The sequence below is a fragment of the Choristoneura fumiferana genome, chromosome 25 (genome assembly GCF_025370935.1).
Source record: "Choristoneura fumiferana chromosome 25, NRCan_CFum_1, whole genome shotgun sequence".
In the NCBI taxonomy this organism is placed as follows: Eukaryota; Metazoa; Arthropoda; class Insecta; order Lepidoptera; family Tortricidae; genus Choristoneura; species Choristoneura fumiferana.
Window position 1 is genome coordinate 11387165 of NC_133496.1, and position 27196 is coordinate 11414360.

Sequence of the window (27196 nt, forward strand, 5' to 3'; positions counted from 1 at the left end):
ACATTCTGTATTAGATGGCACAAACAACGGGAGAAGTGTTTTTTTTACACACCTCTTAGGTACCTAGGCACATCTATTAGAAGCCCTTTAGGCTAAATCAAGTAAATAATTTATTGAATCAGGCGTTACTTTGCGGAGGACCATACCTATGAACTAAAAGAATTTAAACAACCGTCTAACATCTGGTAGCATGATGTACGGTTGTTTTGCTCTGAAGATGAGCTCACGTTGCATTCGAAACGCGTCAGTGTAGTGTGGTGGTTGTGATAGATGGATTAGTGTTGATGTGTGTGTGTGTTCTTACAGTGTGGAGGTGGAGGAACTGCATGAACACGCATATCTTGCATAAACTTAGCTATCATAAGGTCGCGGGTGAGCAAAGAAATTCTTTTAGTTCATCAATAAAGTAAATCTTGTTTATTACTTACCATGCATGCATGGGGCTGATTATGTGCAACTCACTATCAAACTTGTAACAACTTCACCAACGTGTATACCGTATCCTATCCTACTAATATTATAAATGTGAAAGTTTGTGAGTGAGTGAGTGAGTATGTTTGTTTGTTACTTTTACACGCTGAAACGGCTGGACGGATTTGGATGAAATTTGGCAAAAAGTTAGTTTATAACCTGGATTAAAACATAGGATATTTTTTATCCAGATATTCCCACGGGATAGGGATAAAATTTCTAAATAACAACCGCTGGAATTAGAGTCATAAAATTTGGTATGAGGTAGCTGGACATCTGGAATAATACATATGCTAATTTTTAACCCGATGTTCCCACGGGATAGGGATAAAATCTCGAAATAACAACCGCTGGGTTTAGAGTCATAAAATTTGGCATGGGTGTTTTAATTCTGTCAATGAAAACCACGATGTAATTTTAGGGAATTCCCACGAGAATTTAATAAATTCCCAGAATTTCAATTCAACTGCTGTATCTAATGATTTACGCGTGCAAAGCCGCGGGGAAACGCTAGTCATACAATAAATATATTATTATTATAGGTACAACCCGTTAGATTACGCTTGAACAAATCCTTGAATACACTTGACCGTTACATTTTAAACTTAACTGGTGGGTAACAAAAAGTCCGCCTTGAGGTTAAAATTAGTGTTCAATAAGCGGTGAGCGGAACCAGCAAGGTTAACAATAACAGCTGAAAATAACCGAGATGCAAACTGCGATTGCAGTAAGAATGGCGATCTGTGATTAATTACTTTTAGACGTCCGAGTGCTAGTTTAAACTTGGAAGATTCCGTAATACGAAATCCTTAGAAAAATATTACTTAATTTCTTCGTAATGGCTACGGGACTCTATTTCAGGCGTGTCCGACACGCTCTTGGCCGGTTTTTTTCGCAAATTTAGCAAAAGCAAGTTATGAATCTGAGTTTTTTTTGGTGTCTCTCTTATATGTACTTCACGACAATGGCAATCAACAAAGCTTATGAATTTTACAAAAAAATGCACCTTTAACAGTGACTGTGGAGTTATAAACATTATAAATGATTATATTTTTACCAATTTGGCCAAAAACCCTCCGCCGTGCATTCGGGTAAAAAGTTAATTACCAAGTAGGATGCATTAATGAACTAAACCTTCTGACGACGTCTAAAAATAAAAAAGACACGACGTATAACGAATAATCATTTATAACTTAATAAATTTATAAAAATTTAATAAAAAGTGTGATTTTGTTATGAAGATTAAAGTTTCTATCTATCTATTAAATGATATTGTAACGGATAACTCACGTCTTAAACCGAGTTTAGCTCAGGGTGCGTGTGCGTGTTGCGGCAGCCGCCGAGTCGCGTGCTCCTGAGAAGAAGGGCTACGAAATAGCCCGAAACATGTCGAGCTAAACTCAGTTTAAGACGTGAGTTATCCGTTACAATATCATTTAATATGAGTGAGTCTTACGGTAGTTTCATTTTCAAAATGTCTATCTATCTATTTAATATTTGCCGCAAAAACAGAATAAAATAAATATTTAAGATTTTTTGTCCATTTTTGCTAATGTCTAATGTTGTATAGGTACGGAAGTCCGACTCGCGCTTGGCCGGTTCTTTTAGCCGGGGCGGGTCGCTAGTAAGCTATATAGATAAGTATATACTTAAATTTTAATATGAAACTACCGTGAGACTCATATCAAACAACATACAAACATCCAAGACTCAAGTACATACAAGTACATACATATTAAACAACTGTCATCATTTACCTGTCTTCGCACACATGTCCCTGTGCTTCATTTACCTGTCTTCGCACAGCACAGCCCTGATGCCGTATTGCCTAACGTTTCTAACGCTCGCAATCGCAATCAAATGACAGTTTTTGTATGCGGAATGTGTCATTTAAATAAATCAGAAACGTTAGGCAATACGGCCTCTGGTGGGAACGCAGACTCAACAGGTAGTTTATGCTCGTAACTTCCAATTGCTGTTCAACTACATGTTGGGCTAGGCCAGGCGCCGACCGACCATGACCCAACCAATTAATTAAGCCATCACAACGCGATACAGGAAGTGCTAAAAATCTGTAATAAACTCAGCCCGATACTTTTCGTTGACATTTTGATGTTAAAACTAGAAAGTAGTCAAAGTGGTTCTACATGTTCCACGAGATAACAATTCAACATAGAAACTTAAAACAATTCAACTGCACACGATTGAACTGTTTAAGCCGGTGTTGCCGTACAATTTAATAATATATTTTTTAAAGTTAGTTTTTAGAAGGTCCTCACTGAAAATCAGCGCCACGGCTTGCCGTGGCATTATGCTGAGTGGGGACCTGTTTAGCGTCATGTATGTCTTGCTTGTTTTAATGGCGTTAAATAAATGTATTTTGTTTCTTTCTTTATAAGGTGGAATTAACAAAATATAATAGGAAGGGTCATGTTTTATTTAGCAAATTCTTATAATTGGACAATCACTTCCAAATTTTAGCATCCGTAAGTTTAGGAATTCTTTGTACGAAAAACTAAAATGTCAATTAAATAGCATTAAGTACTTAATAATTTAAATACGTACACATTACTGTGTGCGATTAAAAATGACATTAAAGTTTCTAATTTGGTTTGTATACCTTAGTCAATATGCTAAGTTCAATCATCGACCTTGATATGACATTGCCGATTCCAATATAAAAGACTTCAACGCGTCAACTGAAATTGTCAGTATCAAAATCAAATAAAATAATAAATTGACCTAGTCTCAAACTAAGCAAAGCTTTTACTATGGGTACTAGACAACGGATAAAAATAATTAGATAGATTAAAATTGACTAAAACAACTTTAGAATCCCAATTGCCTAGTTTAAAACCAAAACAAAAGATATTACGAGCGTATGACTCATTCAATTACTTAATACACTACGCATGCACACGCAATATCAAACAGTACAAAACCATTTTAACATGGCCTTATGTACTTAAATGAGTTATTGAAGAAGAGGGGTCTCTTTATATTGGTTGTAAGAGAACCTCAATCCATATTGCACGCATTGCGTTCACCCGAAACCTCTGAAGGTAAACTCAGAACAAGGTCCTAAGTGAGTTCAAGATCATTGTAGATAGGATCTTTTAAACAATATTACTTCGGCATTTTCTATTTCCATTGTTGTCCCCGTGTCCAATAGGGTAAACGTACAAATTCTCGTCACTGTCCCAACAGTAGCCCTCTTTAATTTTATGTCATTAGCAATAGAGTTGACAGCAGGGTATTATTTATTGGTTGTTAGCATTTACTTATTTTCCGAAACTGTAACTGACGGACTAAATATTGAATTTTTTTAGCCAGGAACTACCCAATTATGTTGCTTTAGTATTTTTAACACCCGATGCAAAAAGAGGAATGTTATAAGACTTATGTTTGAACGTAATGTGTGTAAGTCTGTGGCACCGTAGCTCTTAGTCGGGTGAACCGATTTGAAAGTGTTTTTTTTAAAGCAGGTTTTTCTAGCGGTGGTTCTTAGACATGTTTTATGAAAATATATTCAGCCGTTTTTGAGATATTGAACTTTAAAGTGACAATGTCGGGGGTTTTCCAACTATTGCTATTTTTAACTCCCGACGCAAAAAGAGGGGTGTTATAAGTTTGACTGCCATGTATTAGATTTTTTTCATTTTACAAGTATGTGTGAGTTACTTCCACGAAAGCCAATGTCAAACCAGTCGTTAAAATCTCCGGTAATTTTTTTTTTGCGAGCAATAATTTATTTAACTGCAATTTTGACGACTGGTTTGACATTGGCTGTCTCTAATAATCATTACCATCATCCCAGCCTATAAAAGGTGTTAATTAAACAACTGAAAACCTCAGACACCCCAAAAATATTTTTACATTTGAAGTCAGTTGATTGCATTTATATTTGAGTACCATCATTATTTTAAAAGATATTCATAATGTGTTTTGCTTAGGGGCTGTTTCACCATCCGTTGATTAGTCTTAACTGTCGGTTAAATTTGATGCCGTCTCTATTTGTTTTGTTCGAATAGACTGAGACGGCATCACATTTAACCGTCAGTTAACACTAATCAATGGATGATGAAACAGCCCCTTAGTCAGTCAATAGTTCTACTTCATTTCTAACTACACTTATAATTTGTACTTGTCAGTTGCGCTTTGACGTTTTTAGAATAAAATCACACAGTGGCAGCAAAATGGCCAGTATTAAATTACCTATCGAAATAGTATGCAACCTCGCTAAAATATTTTATTGGCGCTTGTTGCAGTCGTAACTTTAAAGCTGCGTTTCCACCAGAGATGTGCGAGGATGTGTTGCGAGGAATATGTTTTTCATCAACCAATAGAAACGCTTCAATAAACCAACCTGGCTTAGCACATCTCTGATGGAAACAACTCAGCGAAGCGAGGTTTTTGTACATACAAAACAAAAGAAGGATGTGTGCGAGGGATGTGTTACGAGGATGTGTTACGAGGATGTGTTACGGGGATGTGTTGCGAGGACATGTTACTCCGCTCCCGCCTCCCCCACCCCGCTCGCTTATTTGAAAAGAGCCCGCTACACATCCTCGCTACGTATCTTCGCACCACTTAGTTTCCTCGCACATCTCTGGTGGAAACAGTCACACCGTTCCACATCCTCGCTACACATCCTCGCACCGCTTAGCTACCTCGCACATCTCTGGTGGACGCACTGCTTTAAACTGGGCGCAATAAAAAAGATTTTAAAACACTAACACAACCTAATTTAAAACATATAGTGTAATCGATTCTACTCTTGATTCTGAGTTAACTACTTTCTGGTTTTCAGTTATTTACTTAACACCTTGTATACATCCCACTGCCAGGCGCAGGCCTTCACTGGGACTAAGAATGTATTCATACAGCTCCTCCACCTCCAGAATAAATAACTAACTTCTGGAAGCGTAGTGAGCCAGTTGTGTTGCTCTCAGGTTGAACTCTGGTTGCGTTCGAAACGCATCAGTGTAGTGTGGTGATAGATAGATAGATAAAAAACTTTGGTGGTGGTGTTTTGGATTTGTGCAATTTGTATGTGTTATTATTCTTACAGAGTGGATGTGAATAAGCTGCATGAACACCCATTTGTTGCACAGACGAAGCTATCATAAGGTCTGTGAGCAAAGTTATTGTTTGTAGTTCCATACAACCTCATGTATCCAATTCATAAAAACTTTAATGATGCTGTAGGTACTTGCAATTTGCCGGCAGCGGCAGTCGCCTTGAGCGTCGGAAGTGAGCGCAAGGCTTACGGCGCATTTTAGGTCGCCTAATCTCAATTGATGCAGTCAGAAGCAGCTTAAGGAGCGTCCACACCGCTGCTCAAAATACGCAAACGGTGCGGATTCGCAGTAACGTGCCGTAAACCTTTACCGCTTGCGCTCCACCAACAGTCGTGACGTTTAAACGTTTAAAACCCTTGAAAAAAATTTTCTAGGTACAACTAGCTCGAAGTCAGTGACAGCACCACCCAGCAGGAGGGATTGAAACCCTAGTATGTAGGTGAGGTAGACGACTATTATTCCACTCCTGCTGGCTCGTGCTGAGTCACCGACTTCGAGCTAGTAGGTACCTAGAAAAATATTTTCAAGGGTTTTGTAGTCGGTTCCATTTTTTGTTATTTTTTATTTTTTTTGTTACGTACAAACCTTGTCCTGACAATAACGAACACAGCAAAAAAATAATTACATACTTATTTAATTCGGTGCCATCGTTCGAAAGTTATGCGCGTACATACATTTAAAAGAGAAGATAGAAGAAGATAGAAAATAGATAGATAAATAACTGCTTCATTATTTTTTAATTCATTTATTTATGAACAGACACTACCAAATTTCACATCAATCATATAGGTAAGTAAGATTTTTGTTTTTTGTGCGTGCAGCCATACAGTTCATTCGAGTGCGAAGCTTTGGCAGGTTGTTCTGCAAACATCTATAAAGATTATTGTTTAGACAATCCAAACCCGAGTCGTACAGTCACTCGCATTTCATACAGCCACAGCAAGGCGTGCAAAAATGTCCATCACGTCCTACCAGTCTTAGAAATAGAGTCGTATCAGATATTGAACACTTCGCTGTGTCAAATATTGGTAATTGTGACTGTACTAATATTTCTTCTGCGGTAGCAACGCCCCTAATAATAAATCATACTCCCAATCACTAGATCAGACGAAAATTTTCAATAAGTACCAATTAAACAGGCGTGGCTAGGACATGTAACGTGATGGTTGGTATCAAATGTCCCCCCCTCCTCCCCCTCCTTCCCCGCTAAATTTCGCCCTGCGGTCACAACATAATTGAGCATAATTTGAGAGTAATTTGAACTCGGACTACAATACCTACAAGACTGGTGGCAGAATCTGATGATGAAAGTAGTCAGGGAGACCATTCGGTTTATCATTAAAGCATGATTTACAGTATTTTTAGACCAAAGGTATTATGGATCTGAAATTAAAAGAGTAGGTACAGTCAACTACAAAGAGATGTATCCAAGTTAATCTTACAAAATGATGTATCCCTGCGGATGCCATAATTAAGTAGCCATAGAATGTGACAAACATGGTAGTTATTTGTGGATAGATATTAGATTAAGGTTGTCAGTATACATTTCAGAGGAAATGTAGCAGGATACATAAATATTGCACATTAGAGGCATACATGTTTTTGTCAGGTTCGGTGGATACCATGTTTGTCACATTCTATGGCTACTTAATTATGGCATCCGCAGGGATACATCATTTTGTAAGATTAACTTGGATACATCTCTTTGTAGTTGACTGTACAACCGTTCATAACCTACCAACCAGATGTTAGAGTTAACACCAGTTACCTAGTCTAACATCTGGTAGCATGGTGAAATTGTGTTACTCTGAAGATGAGTCAGTGTTGTGTGGTAGTGATAGACGGGTTCGAGTAATTTGTGTGTACTCTTATAGTGTGGAGGTGGGCGAACTGTATGAACACATATTTCTTGCATACGTAGCTATCATTATAAGGTCGTGGGTGAGCAAAGAAATTGTTTCAGTGTTTTGATATGAACCTCCGCAAAGTAACGCCCGATTCAATATTTTTTTCTATTTCTAATCTCTACCACGGAACCTTTCGGTACGCGTGACCCGATACTACCTATATATTTGTCCGGTTGTTTTTAATTGACTATATTTTGATGAAGTTGTCAAATATACGCATTATACATTAGATGTTTAATTAAAAAGCCAAATCAAAGTCAATCAAGTCAGTCAAATTTGAATTTACGACACGCCACAAGGTGCCTTGGAGCATAAAATCGGTTTTACACAGGCTAGACGGCCTAGAAATCTATTTTTGTTAATGTTTATTATTACGTAGGTGCGCAAAACTAGCTTGCACAACTTGCACAAGTGCAAACAAGACTAGTATAGCCACTATTCAGGTGATTTTCCACCGGCGAGGCGAAACGAGGCGAGACGAGAATTGAAATTTATATGGCGGCGTCCGCGGCGCCAATTTCAATTCTCGTCTCGCCTCGTCTCATCAAAATCACCATTACCATCGAGGTAGAAACGCTTCACTTGCTGCGTCTTTGCCTAATCCGCAAAACTTTGCACAACTTGCGCAAGTGCAAACAACTAGTATAGCCACTAATCAGGTGATTTTCCAGGCGAAACGAGGCGAGACGAGAATTGAAATTTATTAATCACTTACCATACTTGCTCGTTTGCCATCAGTCGAAAAAAAATTAAATTAAAACAGCGGAGCGAAGCGAGGCGAGGTAAATGAAGTGTTTCTATTGGTTAATGAAAAACACATTCCTCGCAACACATCCTCGCACATCTCTGGTGGATACGGAGCCTTAGCCAGTTTTCATGAAAAGTCCGGTAACTACGGAAATGATGGAATTATCAAGTTACAGTTAAGGGTTCACCGACATTTTATTCAATGATTTTCACACGTCTATAAAAGTGTCGGTAGCCACATAGCTTTGATGCGACACAACACAAGCCGTCACAACACAGTGCATCAGATAAATGTGAACGCAACGATATAGGTAAAATGTACGAAACCGATACCGTTCTGATGCGTCACGGTCACGACAACACGAGTTGAGTTTTAGTTAAGTAAGTTGATAACAATCAGTAAATAGTGTAAAAATGTGTATAAATGTCAAGTTTACTTGTATTATTATCTATTCTGTGGTTTAAGCCAGGGTTAACCACTAAAGTTAGACTTTTATTAAATTACAAGCTGTTGCCCGCGACTCTGTCCGAGTAGAAGTATGAAAAATAGTTTAAGTACATCCTACTCCCAGAGCTACAGAGCTAGGTCTAACCGTTTCGAAGGAGTTTGCTCACAAAAAGTTTTGATCCGAGAATTTTATATATTAGATTATGAGGTTTATTTTTTATCTTCGAGGAAACGATAAAAAAAAGCGATACTTCGTTAAATATTATAATTCTATGATTTATATGTTTTGTTATAAATAATAACGCCAATAATTATAATAAGACGGGTGGGCGACCTTTAGAATTTTATAACCCTATTTCATAATGCGAGACTAGATTTATTTTTATTTTTGAGCTAGATGCCTGCATGGATTTAGACGCGGTAAAAATGACTTATGAATTGCGCTAATGTGCCGTGACATATCTGAACAGATACATTTGCATGCAAACATTATTTAATTAACTTTGAAAAAGAAGTAGGTTCCCAATTTATCGGTTTTTTTTCTAATTTTGAACATGAATCTCACTCATATTAAATGATATTAACCCGGATAACTCACGCCTTAAATCGAGTTTAGCTCGACATGTTTCAGGCTAATCCGTAGCCCTTCTTCTTAGGAGCAACGCGACTCGGCGGCTGCTGCAACCCGCGCATTCAAATACACATGCACATACATACAATCATGGTAGTGGGAAGCCGTGGTGGCCTATAACACAGAATAACTAATATGACACAGAATAATGCCTATGATTATTATAGTGGTTTGACCTATCGCCTCTCAAGCAGAGGTCATTTTATATATATTACCTAGATAAAAAATATTTCAAAAAGTTATGCCAAATGAAAATACGTCATGTATTGCTAATGATTATTACACACCCGCTTATGTAATTTTTCTAGCCCGGCGTGGATTATACATAATTATAGGCAACAAGGTTGAACTGACCCGTACTTAAATAAATACATTGTTATATTGTTTATAAGTACCTACTGGCATCAATTGGCTGTCTTTTTATTGCCACTTCGCGTGGCCTGAGTCCTACTTTAACCTTCGGGTTCTACAATTTAACGTTATTTATTGTATGTATTATAAAATTCTCGTGTCAAAGTGTCACAAAACTCGTGTCAAAGTGTCACAAAAATCCTCCGAAACGGCTCTACCGATTTTGATGATTTTTTTTGTGTATATTCAGTAGATCTGGGAATAGGACGCAAACTATTTTTCATACTTCTACGCGGACGGAGTCGCGGGTAACAGCTAGTTGTATGTATAAAATATAGGCTAATGTCCTGAAAATTGTAATTAGTCCGTTGTTATTATTCCTAAGATATTATTATTCTTATTGCTAACAATATATCTCATAAGTAGGAGATAAAATATTGCACGGGCCCAAGCAAAGTGTTTTTTAGGGTTCCATGCCAACAAAATGGAACAATAAAAATTAAAAAAAATTTTTTTAGGAGTACCTCCCTTAGACGTAAAGTGGGGATGATTTTTTTTTCTTACCTAATCTTGTAGTGTGGGGTATCGTTGGATAGGTCTTTTAAAACCATTAGGGGGTTCCTAAAACGATTTTTCGATATGTTTGCAAAATATTCGCTCGATTTATTAAAATCCGGTGGGCGGAAAAATTTGAAAAAATTCAGGATGGTAGTAAGTATACCAAACTTACAAGGATAACTATATCTTGTCTTGAGAATTATTAGGTAATTTAAGAGTAAATAGCAGCCTAAGGTATAAAATATACCTAAACTTGGAATATTCCGTACAAAATACGAAATCCTTAGAAAAAATATCAATTATTTTGCTCAATGGATACGGAACCCTATTTCAGGCGTGTCCGACACTCTCTTGGCTCTGTACGTAATTAGGCCTTAAAACACTCATGTGACCCTTTTATGAAACTCGGATTACGATACAGTTGCATAAAATACTATTACGCAATGGACCTGCCACTGTGTTTTAATCTCAACTCAAAGATCTGTGTATTTGGTAGTCTTATCTGTATGTGTGGTTAGTAAGTTGTGGGTTTACATATGGCAACGTCTATGAGGGTTACTGATTTGTTATGTTTGTCTAATATTGTTATATCTGGTCTGTTTTAGTGTACCCACTGTTTTGTCCGTTATAATGGTTCTATCCCAGTATATCCTGTAGCTGTCATTTTCTAGGACAGATTAAATTGTGGTTTGTATTTATAATATGGTAGTTTTTCGGAGATAAATTTGTGTTTTTAAAGGCTATGTACTTAGGTATTGATGAATTATTGTTATAGTTAGATCATCAGAAAATATTGACGACGTATTTTTTTCTTTTGACAATTAAACAAAATATTATGAAGATGTAGCCAATTAAAGATCCACGTGACGTCACTTTTTTACAAAAACGACGGCCTCGCGTCACGGATCATGTTTCCTTTTACCAAGTTTTATTATAGCGTTTAGGCAAAGCGGAAGCCGTGGTGGCCTACTGGTTTGACCCATCGCCTCTCAAGCAGAGGGTCGTGGGTTCAAACCCCGGCTTGCCCCTCTGAGTTTTTCGAAATTCATGTACGGAATTACATTTGAAATTTACCACGAGCTTTGCGGTGAAGGAAAACATCGTGAGGAAACCTGCACAAACCTGCGAAGCAATTCAATGGTGCGTGTGAAGTTCCCAATACGCACTGGGCCCGCGTGGGAACTATGGCCCAAGCCCTCTTGTTCTGAGAGGAGGCCTGTGCCCAGCATTGGGACGTAATATAGGCTGGGATGGTATTTAGTCAAATATATCGTTTGCCGTAACTACCCTCTACCCTCCCAAATAATATTGTAGCAGTAGGTACGTCGAGGTCAAAGATATGTCGCTGTCATTTTGTGTTTGAATTTTTGTATAAAATTCTGACAAAAAAATATTTTAATTGGCTCGTCCAGTTAGTGTAGACACCACTAAGACCTTTTGTATCGACTATTGTTCTGGCAAAAATGTTCGTTCATCCAACAGAACTCCGACACCATTGTTTTGTGACGATTACCTACATAAGAAAGTGATTTAAAGAATCAAACCGTAAATTGAAAATGGGCTGTTTCACCATCCATTGATTAGCGTTAACCGACGGTTAAATGTGATGCCGTCTCCGTCTATTCGAACAAAACAAATAGAGATGGCATCACACCTAACCGCCAGTCAACACTAATCAATGGATGGTGAAACAGCCCCTAATACTTGTTTTCTTGTAAATATGTCATCATTCCACTGGACGATATGTATTTGTCATGATGTATTTGATCGACTGTATTATCAGCCAAATATGTGGTCTACCACCCTAAAGTTGATAATCGTTTGCATGTCACAAAACAATAATGTCAATAGACGTGTCTGTCAACATGAAAGTTCGACTTTAGCGACATATACATTTGATAGGAACTTGTTTTAAAATTGATAGACCACTTATTTGGCTGGTGGTACACCGAACTTTTCATATTGTTAAAGAAATTCGTGCAAGTGTCCGGGACGTCGTGCGTCCCACTCACGCGCAGGTCACTCGTGGCTGCTATTAGATCAATGTCGATCGATACTCGATCATTTGAGGGGCCAAGGACCTTAGTTTTGTTTAATATTTTGACTAAGCATGTTCACTGGAAGAAATGAGTACTTAACTTATTATTTAGTCTAATTAATATTACAAATATTTTTTATGATTAATAAATTATTAATTTAAAATAATTATTATTCTCTCTTTAAATTTATAAACACACACCGTACCTACATGTTTTCATACGTAAACACGAAAGTTATGTGTAATATATAGTAATGTATATTGTATATATTTACTTCTCATAATTATTATACAGGGTGGCCCAATTATATCGGTCAGTATGGGAAAGTCTGAAACTACTTATACGACATACGAAAATTTCTTCTGAGGAACCATGACATCGATTTTAATAACAAGAAAAACTGCATTCATGCCTTTAAAAAAACCTGTACTCAGCTCGGGAATCGGAATGAATAAAATGCATTGTTTTCCCATACTTTAATTTATTTTAGTAGGTGTTCGAAGTGGCCACCGCTATTTCAATACACTGTTCAACACGGTTAGGTAACGATCTTATTTGCATTTTGTATCTTGACATGGTGAATTGGCGTTAAAATTGACTCAATGGCTGCTTTAAGGTCTTCAACGGTATCATAGCTTGTTTTGTATACTTCATTTTTCACGTAACCCCACAAGAAATAATCAAGAGGCATGCATTTTATTCATTTTAGACATAATGTTTCCTGGACACATTTACTTCTTAAGACGTACACAGTCGATATCTAAATAGAAATAGTGTAAGTAAGTTTTTTTTTAAAACAACCGGGTTCGATTCCCGAGCTGAGTACAGGTTATTTTAAATGCATGAATGCAGTTTTTCTTGTTATTAAAATCGATGTCATGGTTCCTAAGAAGAAATTTTCGTATGTCGTATAGTTTCAGACTTTCCCATACTGACCGATATAAATGGGCCACCTTATATAATTGGCATATTGCGGCTTGACTGTTAATACTAGTTACGAAATAAAATAAAAATACGAAATAATTAGTAATTATTTTTATTTCACTTATGTATGAATCAAATTAATTAAATGAAAACTAAATTTTATCTCATTAAATTAAGTGAATAAATAATAATAATAAAATATGAGACAGTCTAAACTAAATTTTATTATGTTCAGGACTTGGCTCTGAATACACTTCTCGGGCTAGATTGTACAATACAAAGTTATACGACATCCATACAGATTGACTCATACGAATCATTCTTAACTACGCCCATAGAGAAATTAACCATAATAGTTATAAAGGTAATATTTGGGCTACATATTTAATCGGGCAAAGCTTTAAAGTAGAGTTAAACAATATCCAAATACCAAAAACCACGTACGACTGACTGGAAAAAGTTCGCTGTAACACGAAAATTACTCGTACAACTGTATGTTTAATTACCTGTCGAACGACCGACGAATTTTTATTTGCCAATTAAACCAAAAATAACAAGTCCACCCGCGACCTTGGTGCATGCAACTGCGTCGAAACATCGTAAACATATTTGTATCACGCACGTTCCTTGTCCATGCACGGTGATGTTTTCTACTTAGCTTGAACCCGGCCAATAGAGCAATTGCCGCAGATTTGCAAGGTGGTAGGACCTTGTGCAAGGTCCGCCCGGATTGCTACCACCATCTTGCTCGCTAATCCTGCCCTGAAGCAGCAGTGAAATTACTGGCACTTGAGGTGTCCCATCTTAGGCCTCTAGGTTGTCGACGCATCTACAATACCCCTGGTGTTGCAGATGTTTATGGGCGGTGGTGATCTCTTACCATCAGGAGACCCACTTGCTCGTTTGCCATCCAGTGGAATAAAAAAAAAAGTTTTTTTTTCGGACATCTTATGCTGTTTGAGTTACCTCTGTTATAGCTTCGCCCTTACGGTGGAGGGGGTACTCAGCGGCAGCTTTCACAACTGATTCCAGTTTTTTTTTTAGTTTTGAGTCCTTGCTGTCCGGCCTCGCCGGCGAATGCTAGCTTTGGCACTGTTGGAGCTTTGACCTTCTTCCATGGCGGTCTGGATGGGAATCGCCGCACCGCAGTGGCTTAGCAATTATTTTTAAGCAAGCAACATTACCACTCTATTGATTAACTCTTCTATGACTACGCGCGTACAGGACGTCTTGTATCCAACATTTTATTGATATCTATTGCTCTTAACAACAATGTAAACAGCAACCAAGAATCAGCTTTAGCTTTAACGCAGAAAGGAACATGTTTGATTGAACCCCGTGGTCTGGATTGACCCTTGGCCATTAAAGGTACTTGATGCTACGAGACCTATTTCGCTTACGACTTGTTAAGGAAACAATTTTACTGACGGATACGTTGATTCCTACCTAAGCGTCACTTAGAAGGAGAGAGAATCGAAAGTTTCTCGTTATATTGGGATGCCTGTGGCTGCAAAGAAGATGCTTATCGCTTTACACTAAATTCTTAAATTATAACTACTTGTAATATACTAATATTAAAGATTCTGAAATAAAAAATATTTTAACTTTTTATTTTATTTTCCCCGCGAGCTGTTTTAAAACACCTTGCATAAGTATACAAATTTTAGCCTCGCCTTTACTCACGTTAATCATTAGTAGACCCCGGATTTTTGTGGCAATGACGTCACAATAGGGTAGTTTGGGGAGTAAATGGAACGGTGTTAATTACGGCTCTGTAAATGATGATGATGATGATGATGTGTGTGTGAGAATGGTCCCAAAGACCATCACACCGTCCAAAAACATCTACGTAAACAGTGACATTTGACATTTCTGAGACCTCTCGCTACACTAGCGCCTCTAGCGGCGAATTCATACGCGATAAAACAAGAAGGTAGGTATTGAAAGAAAGAAAGAAAATAATTTATTTATAACAGCAATGACACATAATTAGTAAAAATAACAATAAGAAATGTTCCCGCTATAAAAAGGTCCCGGCTCAGCATATCGCTGGTTGAAAACCAGCACTGGTCTTCCGCCGGGCCACAGGAGAGTGAAATTACGGAAAGTCACACAAAACAAATCAAATACAAAAATAGCTACGAGACTAAAATATAAGTTGTTGTATTGCGTCTTAGTCTTCATTAAAACGTTTCATAAAAAATATAAGCGCCTCACGTCTATCCTAGTAGTTGAAATTTTTGGATTTTGTGAAGTATATTATTTTCGACTTCCAGTTATTTGCGTATTAAATTTCATTAAAGTCTACCTGCATTAATATCTACCATAGCGAAAAGTGCAAAAATATCTGACGCCCCAGAATTTAAATCATATCAGATATTTATGCACGTCTTGTTGTGTCAAATATTGGTGTTAGTTTTTGTACTAACACGCACGTACATACAAACTTTCGCATTTATGATACTATACTTGAAAGGTTTTGGTAATTATCTAAATGTAAACAAACTTCAGCTGCCAGTTTTGGCGCATTCAAGGATTTTAAACATTTTACTTATCTATCATTGTAACAGAAACTAGACTAATGTATTTCAACTTCAACACAGAAATGTAAATGAAAAAAGGAACTATGATAACAGCGCCATCTAACGGGACATTGCTCATGAGCTAACCAGGAGCAAACCCCTTAATGGGGGAATGTCAATATAAAAGAGCAATTTGACGTTGTTTTATTTACATTTAGTTAATTACCTAAACCTTTCAAGTATAGTAGGATTATGGGCTAATAGAGCTGTGGTGGCCTAGTGGTTTGACCTATCGCTTCTCATCAGAGGATCATGGGTTCAAACCCCGGCTCGTACCACTGCACATTTGCTTGCTACATTTGAAATTTACCACGTGCTTTATGTTGAAGGAAAAAATCGTGAGGAAACCTGCACAAACCAGCCAAGCAATTCAATGGTGTGTGTGAAGTTCCCAACCCGTACTGGGCTCGCGTGGGAACTACGGCCCAAGCCCTTTCATTGTGAGAGGAGGCCTGTGGCCAGTGGGACATATATAGGCTGGCTGGGATGATGATGGTGATAGGCTAATAACACTTATTAAACCCCCAATATGTGCTAAAAATAGTCGACCTTGGTAAAGGCGCGGTTATTGGTCTACAACTAACGTTGCACAACCGGTCTGGCTGGGCGGGGAATATGCGTCCGCGCATCTTCACATTCCGAAATGAGTATGGGTTCTATATTTAAGTGAAAAAGATCTTATTCCACAATATATTAGACTCGTGTCCTAAAAATCGAATTATTCCGTTAGTTGATTACCTATCATCAGAAAATATGAGGACACGTATCTTTTTTTGGTTATTTTTGAAAATATGATTAGATGAAAAAACATAAATTAATAATCCTGGTATTCCGCCATAGATATATAAGGCTCCACCGCTTCCTTATAAATTAACTTCACCTCGTAGATCCTCGTGTATTTTAAAGTACAAACCAAGTGGAAGAATAACTTACCTGTGTTTAATATTTTTTGACAATCTAGCTGCGAACTAAATGGTCATCAAAAGCATAAAATGTGAAATGAGGGCCAAGATCATGCCAAGTTCGTTTGAGATGTAACTCGAGTTCAAGACTTGACTAGGCTAGTTTTACCAAGTCAACAAACCAAAGGCCTTAGTCGGGTTTCCATATTCAGAAGCCGTTACATCAAATGGGCTCTGTTTTTTTTGTACCTCTTATAGTGAAGAATATTTATGCTGAGTATGAACACACCCTACTTGTGCAGTTTAACTTATGATTTTTTTAAAGAATTCTTTTAATGTTTTTTTTCCGGGATGTATTCAAACGATTTGCTTCAAATTTTTAAATGATGTTCTTTATATAGATTTGCATCGCCACCCAAAAAACGAATACTAGTTATCACATAAAAAAGGCCAAAATAAAAAAAATGTGGTTGTGTAGTAGTACTTCAAGATTTTTTTCTCAGAAACTCCATATATTGGCCTACTACTTTGTCTAAATATCAAAACTTTTCAGGTGGTACTTCCTATCGAAAATCGGCAATTAGTGTATTCAAACGGTTTTTTCGATATAGTGTATGACTCTATTATGATTGAGTTTTATAATCAGGTTATCGTGGTACGAGTACAATGCTACTGACAACTTATAAACACAATAGTTTGTATACGACACTGAAAAACACCGATTGAATAGGTACAGAACTTGGCCACACATATTGCTAATTTTTGATAGGAAGTACCGCCTGGAAAAACTTAATATTTAGGCAAGTAGTCTTCAAGTAGTAGGCTATATGGTCTATTCTGAAGAAAAAATCTAGAGGTGTCACTACTTCATAACCAAATAAAAAAATGTGTCTTTTAAAAATAGTACTTAATTTTTTCGTAATGGCTACGGAACCCTATTTCGGGCGGACACGCTCTTCGCCGGTTTTGACATTTATTTGTCATCTCTTAGACAAAGATTTCCTCTTAGCGTAAATCCCAATGCGGAACTGCCAAAACCAATTAACTGCGTTTAACAAGAATAACAACAGAATATATCCTCAACATATTTTCCTCGTCTATAAGTAAATACTAATAAGTCAGTACTAGAACAAATACTTCATAGTAGTCCAAGTAAACTCGTCGTACGTCGTATTATGAACGTCGATAGATAGATTTATTTATTACTTAGTGAGAATTACATTACATTCCATACATGTCAAAATATAAAGAATTCACTAAAAGATCGTCAAAAATAGAATTAGAATAAAAACAATGATCCAAATAAAATAAGAAAGATAAATTTTACAAAAATACGAAAATAATAATATGTCAATAAGTAAAATCATGCCAAAGAAACAATTATGAAATACACACGTTCGATGGTTAAATAAAAACATGCAATGATTAAAATAATAAAAAATATACAGTCAAAAAATTTTAAAATGACAAAAATTAAAACAAATATAAGCAGAAAAATAAAAAATGAAAAAAATAAAAATAAAAATGAAAAACGTATTATGACCACGATACTAATATTATAATCTAATCGCGTGCCAAAGCTTTTACGAGGTTTCTTGTAGTCACGGTCAAGAAGATGGCGATAGAAACAGCAAAACATATATGATATTATCACACAACACTTTCAATTTCAAATTTTAAATTTCAAATCATTTATTCAGTAAATAGGCCGCAATGGGCACTTTTACACGTCATTTTTTAACCTACCAGCGTTTTCGGAAAGACCATCATTGCCAAGAAGAATGCGCCGCAAGAAACTTGGCAGAAAGTCATTTTTTCATAATAATATAATTACAAATAAAATACTTAAAAACTATAGTATACAATTAAAGCAAAAAAAAAAAATACAAAAATAATAATATTATAAATGCGAAAGTTAATAAGTGTGTTTGTTTGTTTATTTATTTGTTACTCCATCACGTCTAAGCCACTGAACCGAACATAGGATAGTTTTTACCCCGGAAAATTGCATAGTTCCCGCGGGATAGCGATAAATGAATTCTGTGCGGGCGGAGTCGCGGGTAAAGGCTAGTTATGTAGATAATTGACACAACTATTCACGGCGGATGCAGGCCGCTCCCAACCGAAGAAACTAGAGGTTTATGGGGAAGGCCTATGTCCAACAGTGGCCTACGGCTGATATGATGGACGAGTTGACATAAGGGCTAAGTTAGAATATTTCATTTTTTTTTTTTTCAATGTTTTCCCGTCAAATTTCGATCCATCGAAAAAACCCTTCTCAATGCACCTTTATGTAGTTCAAGGAACATGTCTGCCTTTGTAGGTTTTAGCTTTAGTGGTAAAGACTGCACGTTGACTGTCAACCAGTCAAGTAATGAAATTACTCTTGTATTTGTGAGAACGTCAGTGTCCCTGCTAATTCGAACACAAAGTAAACTGGACGAGACTGGACTAAATAGAAAAATTACTGCCGCTTCGAACGTGTACTACTTAACAAAAATGATCCAAAGTACTGTCATATTCATTAGATATTCGCTTTTGTTGCCACTGAAACTAGATCAAAAATTGTTGAGGAGTTGTTAAGGGGGGGGGTTCATTTTAGGGTTTCGGAGCTAACATAGCAACCCTTATAGTTTCGCCATGTCTACATGTCTGTCTGTCCGTGCGCGGCTTTGCTCAGGGACTATCAATGCTAAAAAGCTGTAATTTTGCACAGATATATAGGTATGTAAACTATACCGACAAAATGGTACACTAAAAAATAAATAAAAAAACCCATAGACGTAAAGTGGGGGTGATTTTTATTTTCTCATCCAACCCTATAGTGTGGGGTATCAATGGATAGGACTTTTAAAACGATTAGGGGTTTGCTAAGACAATTTTTCGATTCAGTGATTTGTTTGCAAAATATTCAACTTTAAAGTGAAAATTTAAACCGGTGGGTGGGAAATTTTGAAAATATTCAGGATGGTAGTAAGTATATCAAACTTACAAGGAAAACTATAACGGTTAAGTTTGCTTGAGAATTATTAGTAGTTTAAGAGTAAATAGCAGCCTAAGGTATAAAATATACCTAAACTTGGAAGATTCCGTATAAAATACGAAAACCTTAGAAAAATATTACTTAATTTTTTCGCAATGGCTACGGAACCCTATTTTGGGCGTGTCCGACACGCTCTTGGCCGGTTTTGTTAAACTATGTCCAACTGTCCTGTCATCTTTTTCTGGAAGCAAGTCTTTAGTAAATGTTTAAAAAACTAAAAAAAAAACCTAGATTTAGTTTAAAAACGCTTGGGCGTTTAGAGAGTGGAACACGTCACTGTTTCTAAGAAACTATATAAGTTTTCGCTTCGCAATTATTCTAGTGCTCTAACATATTGTATTTTAGTTGGCAAATGTTTAAAGTTTGTGCTGAGCAAACAATTGTCAAGTAAAGGGGCTTCCCGCCTTCCACATCCGAATTCTGATAATAATGACTCAAAGCATAGTACTGTGACATAGTAAAGGGTATGACGTTTGTCATGAGAATAAAAAATAGAACAGGAAAAATCCGGAGGCATTATTACGGTCGTTGTTCACGGTTTGCTGAAACCGATATACGAGTAATAAGGCGATAAATAAAATGTAACGGTGATTTGTCCGAGATTACCTTTGTGCTACGTAACAATTAAAGTTAATTATACCTACATATTAAGTATTTTTATTAGAACCTGACCGAAGTTTCGATTTCTTTCGTTAAATATTATAATGCCCGGTTCACTATTATGAGCGTTTATACCTGCTGAGCTGGCAACGTTGCATTTCAGTTAGTTTTTCTCGATTATTCCATAAAAAATGAATGAAAATTAAAAATGTGGTCTGATAGAACTCTTCTTAATATATAAGTTAATGTATACACTCCAATAATTATTAGTCATAGACTTTTGTTTTCTTTAAAAAACCGTTAATAAACATTAATTCGTTTTTAAAGTATATACAAGTTTATCACGAATAATTACTGGAGTAGACTTATGTATTAAGAAGAGTTCTATCAGACCACATTTTCAATTCTCATTAAATTTTTATGGAATAATCGAGAAAAACTAACAACAATGCAACATTGCCAGCTCAGCAGGTATAAACTCTCTTATCCCAGTAAAAGCGTTCCAGTAGCATGACACTGCGGTGCTCGATCGATCTTGTGTAACTCGTGTGGATTGTGACTCCGCTATGTATCGCTGCTGTCACGATTTTACTGGAACAATGTGAACCTGGCATAAACGGGACTTACTTACTTATCACGCTAAACACACGAGTGATATTTACCTCGTCTCGTGCCTCGTCGTTTCGACTATGTAACAGTGGCCGTGAAGCGTAGGGTGTCATGTCTGCTTAGCAGCGCGAGTCCTTCGAACCAATAGTACCAACACTCGTATCTCGGACTACCCGCACCTGGTTTCGGTTTGGGCCGAAAAGAACTTAAATTGAAAATTTAAAAACCCCCAACACAAAAAAACGCCAGCAAAAATATAAAAAAACGCCCGAAAAAAATAACGCCGACAAAAAACGCCGCCAAAAAAGACAACTAAAAAGTTAAAAATAATTATGCACTACCTAGCTGTTGCCCGCGACTTCATTTGCGAAGAATTCGTTTATCACTATCCCGCGGGGTCTTTGCTGATTTCCCGCAAAATTAGCCTAAGTACCTAAGTAGTAATATTTTTTATCTAAGCGTCGTCGGTGTCGGGGGACCGCTAAGGTTAACAGAAAACTAAAGTACATTATGTTGTATTTTTTAAAGTATTAAAGTTTAATAAAGTAATTTTAATGTTTGAAAGTAAAGTAAATTAAATACCCATTATGCGTCTAAGAGTCCTACGACAGCGAACAAAAGAGCTGATAATCTTGAAACGGCTGAACCGATTTTGATAAAACATGTCTAAGAACCATCGTTAGAAAAGCTGCTTTCAAATAAAAAAACCGCATTCAAATCGGTCCACCCGTTTAAGACCTACGGAGCCAAAGACAGACAGACAGACACACATACAGACACATAGACACACATCGCGGTCAAACTTATAAGACCCCTCTTTTTGCGTCGGGGGTTAAAACCTAGTTCGTTGACACTGATTTTTATCGTTCATTCATCATCAGCCGGAAGACGTCCACTGCTGTGTGTCTTTGTTAAGACCACCCCCTTAGAACGCCACAATTAACGACAACTCGCCACTTGTATCCACCGGTTACCCGCAACTCGCACGATATCGTCATTCCACCTAGTGGGAGGCCTGCCAACGCTTCGTCTTCCGGTTCGTGGTCGCCACTCGAGGACTTTTCTCCCCCGGGTTATCGTTTATTATTTTTCATCACACTTGCTCGTAAACAGTGTTGAAACATGCAGGCTACCTTGGTTGCAACCCCCCAAATAAAACCCTCGACCTTAATGTGCTAGTCATGAAACCCGTGGTTGGTAAATGAGTCGTTGCCCATACTAATTTTCTTGTCATGAAGCCCAAGGTCGGTAAATGAGTTTGTTACTGCATGGCGTGCTGGTCGTGCTGGCGTGCAGGAGCGCGGCGCGCGCACGTGGGCACATGCTGTGGGGGAAGGGGGGCGCGGAGCTGGCGCTGCCAAGAGCGTAGTCAGCGGTATCGGCAATTATTGAAAATTTTTAGTTTTTCTTACAAATATACAATTTTACTCGCAAATGTGATGAAAAACATTGTATGTCGCTCGGGCGGTACTAGAATTACGAACATCGACTCATTAAACTCTAATAGACTCTCGTTCGTAATTCCTTGTTTACCGCCCTTAAGACACAATGTACTATTAAGTGCTAAGCGGTCCCATTCTGCGTGATACCTGTAGTGTCCTTTTTTGTTTGGACGCAACTCACCGGCCGACCTATCTAACCTACGCTAATTTGAGGACATCAGCACAGTTTCACAATCTATATAGTTACGAGCAGATTGTGCGACTGTGATAGAGCTGAATTTCGGTACTTTTTTATTTCTTCTTTAGTTAACCTGCTTGACTGCTCCATCACCAAACCTTGGATATTCTATAACTTAAATAGATACATACTTACTTACAGGCGCAGCTAATTATAAGCATATAAAAAAAACTTTGTTGTTTGTTTGTTGAAAAATCCTCGATTGGCGACCACGAACCGGAAGACAGCGTTGGCATGCCTCCCATTAGGTGGACTGGCGACATCGTGAGAGTTGTGGACAACCAGTGGATGCAAGTGGCGAGTTGTCGTTCATTGTGGCGTACTAAGGGGGAGGCCTTTGCTCAGCAGTGGAAATGGTTATTTATTATTTTATTATTATTATTTTATTGCAAACTAGCTTTTGCCCGCGGCTTCGCCCGCATGGAATTCGGTTATCGCGCGCTGTTCCCTCAGGAACTGTGCATTTTTCCGGGTTAAAAATTAGCCTATGTCACTCTCTGGCCCATAAACTATCTCTATGCCAAAAATCACTTCGAACCGTCGCTCCTTTTCGACGTGAAAAAATACAAACAAACACAAGCATACAAACACACACACTTTCGCATTTATAATATTAAGTATGGATTCACACCAAGCTCGTACATGAGAATAAAGTTTAAAACTATTACCTAAGTCCAGCAAAACTTGATGGTCGGCCTTCGAAGGTTAAGAGGGTTTATACCTGCTGAGGCTGCTGAGCTGGCAACGTTGCATTTTTGTTAATTTTTCTCGATTATTCCATAAAAGTTGAATGAAAATTAATAATGTAGTCTGATAGAACCCTTCTTGACATATAAATTAATGTGTCTACTCCAATAATTATTCGTTATAGATTTTTATTTTCTTTAAAAACCGGTCATAAACATAAATTCGTTTTTAAGAAATATAAAAGTCTATCACGAATAATTATTGGAGTAGACACATTAACTTATATATTAAGAAGGGTTCTATCAGACAACATTATTAATTGTCATTAAATTTTTATGGAATAATCGAGAAAAACTAACAAAAATGCAACGTTGCCAGATCAGCAGCTATAAACCCTCTTAAGATACTCGTATAAAATAAAAATAACAATTCACGTCTCGCCCAAGTGCCAAGTGTTTAATTAATTAAATACGATTTTGTGCATCTGATTAAACATGGTTTACCCTTGAAATGTCGAAATATTATTAATCGATATCATTTGAAAGTCAACGTTTCATTTTTTTTATTTCGTCGAATATTCATTACTTATCTGGATTGATTAGAATGAGTATTTTTAAATCTCCGATTTTTTAGTTTCTGGAAATATTATTTAAGAGATGGTTTATTTGGCAGATATTTATTTCATATTTTATTATTTCATACTTTTTTTGATGTATTAGATGTTACATCTTAGAATATTATTTTAACAACTTCAATGATTTTTTTGAAGTCACAGCTGTAATGCACTTTTCTAGTACCGATTTCTTTTTGTTGGGGTCGCAATTCTAACCTAACCTAACCTACTTTCCTGGTAGTGATTTATTTTGGTTGGGGTCGCAGTTCTAACCTAAACTAACTTACTGTCCTGGTAGCGATATTTTTATGTTGGGGTTGCTACCCCTAACCTAACCAAAACTATTTTTATAATAATAGTAACTATATTAATTTTATTGCTAAAAAAATATGCAAAGGATGCAGAATTCAATCTTGAATCACTAAAACTAGTAGAATTTAATATATTGTTATAATATGTAATCAACTATGAAATAAAAGTATTTAAAATACGTCGATGAAATAAACAGCGAAATTTAGTTGTTCTGTCTCATGAATAGTTGATAAAATGTATTTTTAAGAAAATAATAATCCTTGTATTGTTGTTCTAATAATGGTTTTAATATATGTAATGACTATTGATAGCAGGTATTGATTAATTTTGATAAAGAAGGGAAAACTGACTTACCTTAGCCTTATTCTGTAATCAATTAAATTAAACAAAAAGACTGACAATGAAAACAGACGAAATAGAAAAAAACAAGCTAAATTGTACCTAAAATGGAAATTTCATAGACCATAGACAAATACAGTTTATTACTTTTTTTTATATCTATTTATAATGTTACGTTCGCCCCCAATGTCACAAATCTCTCGATAAACTGTACGTATGTAAATCTCGAGTTAATTCACAAAACTGATTTTATTTCTAATTTACTTAGCTATTCTAGCTTGAATAATTAGGAGAGTTGTAATTTAATTTAAATTTGTTTTGAAAAAAAAAACTTTTTGCCAAGTTTCTTGCGGTATTCTATTTGTCAATGATGGTTTTTCAGAAAGTGTCAATACTGTAAAAAAATATATGTTCGAGTAAAAGAGCCCTTTTCTTACAAAATAAACTTTTTTTTCTAGTCAATAAATTAGGTTGTGCAAAAATGTTTGATTAGTTCGTTAAAAAAGGTTAAAATTTGTAGTCGTACGATTTTCCTTCATGTTGTATTTAAATTTTTAATAATTAAATAAAAAAATATGATTTTTAATAGAGCAGGCAAAAATATATTTGCATGACATAAATAACAACATCTTTTTCTAGTTATTTCTTATTTCATTTCAGATTTTTAGTACAATGACTATTGTGTTCAATTAAAATAAAAATATTATACAAAAAAAACTTACTGCAAAATTAATCTTCAAAACACCACAAGTCACTGGTCAAGTTTCCAAACGGTCACTTTTCACGTCAAAGTTTTCCCCGCGGAATCCGCGTTCGAAATTCGAATGATAACTTTTTTGTTGCAAGTCTATGCACACGAGCGGGTATTGCGCTAACTGCCAGCGCCCTCGGTCAGTAGCAATTTATATAGCATTCCACTGGCCACTTTAACGATCGTAGATAATTTGTCCTTTTAATAAATATACTGCAAAAATTCGTGTAATTTTCATGAAAGCCGCAGAACTATAGTTTTTTTCAGACAATGAAAGTCCTTGGCTTTTGCAACGGGGCACTATGGTGCCTAGTGCCCATGCGATCACGCGATACTGTTTAAAAAAACCGGCCAAGAGCGTGTCGGACACGCCCAAGATAGGGTTCCGTAGCCACGAAAAAAATCAAGTAATATTATGTGCATTATAACATAATTAAAACACTACAGTCTTAAAATCTATTACCAGAAAAAGAGCGTATCTTCACGACACTTAAGTCCTTTTGTTGAGAAGCGCAGTTTTTCGGCAATAACTCAAAAACGGTAAGTATATCCGATCATGCTGAAACCAATTTTCGTTGAAAGTATTTATTAAGCGTTACCTTTCCATATTTTTTGGATAAACGGTTTACAAGATAGAGAGGGGGGGAGGGGGCACAATTTTTGCTACATTGGGAGCGATTATTTCCGGAAATCTTCACTGAATCAAAAAAGTTTTTGTAAAACCTTACTATCTTTTCAAAAGAGCTGTCGAACTATGTGCCACACGTTGAAGCGAGTTAAAAAAAAATTTTTTTTTTTTCAATTTCTGTTACGTGTATGGAGTGGCCCCCCTATACATATTTATTTATTTTTGTAATTTAAGAACAAAACTAAATAGCGGCTTTGACAAGACATCTGTACTCCAAATTTCATTGATATACATTTTGTAGTTTTCGAGTAAAATGCCTGTGACATGCGGACGGACGGACAGACAGACAGACAGACAGAGACGGACTTGACGACACTATAAGGGTTCCGTTTTTGCCATTTTGGCTCCGGAACCCTAAAAATCCAGTATTTTTTGCAAATTCTACGTAAAGCTGTAGTATAAATACATCCTACTGTTTGTTTTATTCAATAGTTTTGTAGCAGAGGAACGTGGGTTCGAACCCGGACTTACCCATAGCTTTTCTTAGTGAGAACATTAGTCTATTTTTACCCCCTATCGTGGAGTTTGCGATATTATAACAAAATACTTAAATGTAAATGTGTGCGAAAAAGTTAAATTTATTTAAACAAATGACACGTTTAACAGATGTCAAAATGGTTAAGGAGCTGTCGAACTTTTACATAAATTTAATATCATAAGTAAGAAATTTTAGGAATGGTTGAAAATTTATTGAATCAGGCGTTACTTTGCGGAGGTCCATGTCAATGAACTAACAGAATTTCTTTGCTCACCCGCGAGCTCAAGGTCATAAGGTCGCGGGTGAGCAAAGAAATTCTTTTAGTTGGTTGAAAATTTGTATTTTTTTATGTTTTCACCCAATTTAAAACATTTTCCCATTTTGAACAATTCCCGAAAACTGACCCAAAAAAAATTACGCATGCAAACATCAAACCGATTTAACAATTTACAATTATATGAATAATAATAACAATAGAAAACTATAACCTAGTCAAATAACTCGCCAACAATAACAGTACAATTACAATTACAATTTATCTCTGGGTGACTCCCCGCTACCATCCCCACTGGAGACTAGCCACGCACAGAAACCGTACGAAGCGTTGGCATTGGCAGGCCTGCAGGCCTCCAACCAGATGGACTGACGACATAGTGGTTACAGGTAACCGGTGGATGCAATTGTGGCGTTCTAATGACGACCGGATGGCCAAGTGGTTGGAGAACCTGACTACGAAGCTTGAGGTCCCGGGTTCG

At 36.7% G+C, this 27196-nt stretch overlaps 1 protein-coding gene across 1 annotated transcript in view; it reads right to left on the reverse strand.

Moving 5' to 3' along the window:
• The window catches only part of e (nonribosomal peptide synthetase ebony), a 64071-nt gene extending 38673 nt beyond the window's left edge, over positions 1 to 25398 (reverse strand). Inside the window, exon 1 of the mRNA XM_074107276.1 lies at positions 25247 to 25398. The gene's annotated coding sequence lies outside the window, so the exon portion shown is untranslated. The remainder of the gene's footprint in view (positions 1 to 25246) is intronic.
• Between the last annotated feature and the right edge of the window lie 1798 nt (positions 25399 to 27196).